Source organism: Rhipicephalus sanguineus, unplaced genomic scaffold (genome assembly GCF_013339695.2).
Source record: "Rhipicephalus sanguineus isolate Rsan-2018 unplaced genomic scaffold, BIME_Rsan_1.4 Seq937, whole genome shotgun sequence".
Taxonomy (NCBI): domain Eukaryota; kingdom Metazoa; phylum Arthropoda; class Arachnida; order Ixodida; family Ixodidae; genus Rhipicephalus; species Rhipicephalus sanguineus.
Window position 1 is genome coordinate 5,841 of NW_023616330.1, and position 2,358 is coordinate 8,198.

Below are 2,358 nucleotides of genomic sequence, written 5' to 3' on the forward strand. Positions count from 1 at the left end.
CGCCCGTGTCTGTCTGTTCGTGTCTTCGCTTCGTCCCCGTCTTCTTTGCGTCATTACAGTTTTACCTCAAGACATATTTTATTATCATCAGTGGCAAAGCATCAACAAAGTGAGCAGCTGCAAATCAGTTCTGCGGAATTCCGCAAGGTGGCGGAAGGGTTAAGAAAGGGAAAATAGACAACCACCCGTTTGTAGCACGAAGCCACAAGGAAATCCGTACGGATTTCTCAGAAATAAAGCCTCTTAGTTGCCGAAAAATTCGTCCTGGTCCGGGGATCGAACCCGGGACCAACGCCTTTCCGGGGCGGTCGCTCTACCAATTGAGCTAACCAGGAAGCTAGCAATTGGCAGCGCGAGGGCGAATTCATCGACAACTCGAAGCAACTGGACACATATTGCAAATCAGTTCTGCGGAATTCCGCAAGGTGGCGGAAGGGTTAAGAAAGGGAAAATAGACAACCACCCGTTTGTAGCACGAAGCCACAAGGAAATCCATACTAATTTCTCAGAAATAAAGCCTCTTAGTTGCCGAAAAATTCGTCCTGGTCCGGGGATCGAACCCGGGACCAACGCCTTTCCGGGGCGGTCGCTCTACCAATTGAGCTAACCAGGAAGCTAGCAATTGGCAGCGCGAGGGCGAATTCATCGACAACTCGAAGCAACTGGACACATATTGCAAATCAGTTCTGCGGAATTCCGCAACGTGGCGGAAGGGTTAAGAAAGCGAAAATAGACAACCACCCGTTTGTAGCACGAAGCCACAAGGAAATCCATACGGATTTCTCAGAAATAAAGCCTCTTAGTTGCCGAAAAATTCGTCCTGGTCCGGGGATCGAACCCGGGACCAACGCCTTTCCGGGGCGGTCGCTCTACCAATTGAGCTAACCAGGAAGCTAGCAATTGGCAGCGCGAGGGCGAATTCATCGACAACTCGAAGCAACTGGACACATATTGCAAATCAGTTCTGCGGAATTCCGCAAGGTGGCGGAAGGGTTAAGAAAGGAAAAATAGACAACCACCCGTTTGTAGCACGAAGCCACAAGGAAATCCATACGGATTTCTCAGAAATAAAGCCTCTTAGTTGCCGAAAAATTCGTCCTGGTCCGGGGATCGAACCCGGGACCAACGCCTTTCCGGGGCGGTCGCTCTACCAATTGAGCTAACCAGGAAGCTAGCAATTGGCAGCGCGAGGGCGAATTCATCGACAACTCGAAGCAACTGGACACATATTGCAAATCAGTTCTGCGGAATTCCGCAAGGTGGCGGAAGGGTTAAGAAAGGGAAAATAGACAACCACCCGTTTGTAGCACGAAGCCACAAGGAAATCCATACGGATTTCTCAGAAATAAAGCCTCTTAGTTGCCGAAAAATTCGTCCTGGTCCGGGGATCGAACCCGGGACCCGATTACACTCTCGGGTTCCGATTACACTATCTGAACCCGATTACACTATCGGAACCCGATTACACTATCGGGTTCTACTCTTGAAGGGGAAGCTCAAGCGTCCTCCAAGATTTTTGGAATAAGAGAATGGTTTGTAGCACCATTTACTATGGGAGGGCTGTGTGCAGCTGTCGCTAACAATCGGTCTATGCCGCAAAGTTGCACACTGGCTTACTAGCGATCACAGCCACTTATTTAAAGACGCTATAGACCAGAACACAGCGAATTCCATGCGCATCGCCATATTTGCATCGCGCGTCGCGCCATCTATCGCACACGCGACGAAACAACACGCGCGGGCTGCCACGCCAGGAGACGCTACACAGAGCAAACGTGAAACTTCCGAAACTCAGCCCGTCGGAGAGCGTGTTTGGCGTCTTTTCTAGCCTGGACATTTCCGCTGATTTTATTGGAACATCAAGAACATCTTCCTCATGCAAGTCCACAATGTATACAGTACGTGCTGAGTGGGCTGCGGAAGCAACCTCGTCAGATACGTACGCTGTTACATTTGTATAAAAACCTTCTCGCTGTAGTACGCGTGAATCGTAATTGCAGTGCAGCTCGCGAAAGAGTGAAACGATGTTTTGTTGCCCCATATTACAAGTTGTGCACAAAGTTTTGTGAAAGCTCATCATTTCAGCATGCATCGCGTAATAATTAGAGTACGCTTTACGAGTAGTTTCGCGGAACGTAATTTTTGTTTCACGGGCGCTCTTACAATAATGCGTCTTGCTCACAAAAGCGTGCTATCAGAGAGTATAACCTGAAGTATCGTTCAGCGATCCCTTTTGGAAGCTACCTGCGCCATTTTATTCTTGTAACGATGGTGCTTTACAAGCGAAACTGTGCTACTCTTAGTTAAGCCGGTTAGCTACGCCTGCGACGTAAAGGACACTGGCGCGAGTACTGTTTA

General features: G+C 49.1%; 4 non-coding genes across 4 annotated transcripts; all 4 read right to left on the reverse strand.

Annotated features, from left to right (window-relative positions):
- Positions 1 to 261: 261 nt before the first annotated feature.
- On the reverse strand, positions 262 to 335 carry Trnas-gga (transfer RNA serine (anticodon GGA)). The gene has a single exon. It is a non-coding gene; the product is annotated as a tRNA-Ser (tRNA).
- A 204-nt stretch (positions 336 to 539) lies between these two features.
- Trnas-gga (transfer RNA serine (anticodon GGA)) lies at positions 540 to 613 on the reverse strand. The gene has a single exon. It is a non-coding gene; the product is annotated as a tRNA-Ser (tRNA).
- Positions 614 to 817: 204 nt separating this feature from the next.
- Positions 818 to 891, reverse strand: Trnas-gga (transfer RNA serine (anticodon GGA)). Its single transcript has one exon. It is a non-coding gene; the product is annotated as a tRNA-Ser (tRNA).
- A 204-nt stretch (positions 892 to 1,095) lies between these two features.
- On the reverse strand, positions 1,096 to 1,169 carry Trnas-gga (transfer RNA serine (anticodon GGA)). Its single transcript has one exon. It is a non-coding gene; the product is annotated as a tRNA-Ser (tRNA).
- Positions 1,170 to 2,358: the final 1,189 nt, after the last annotated feature.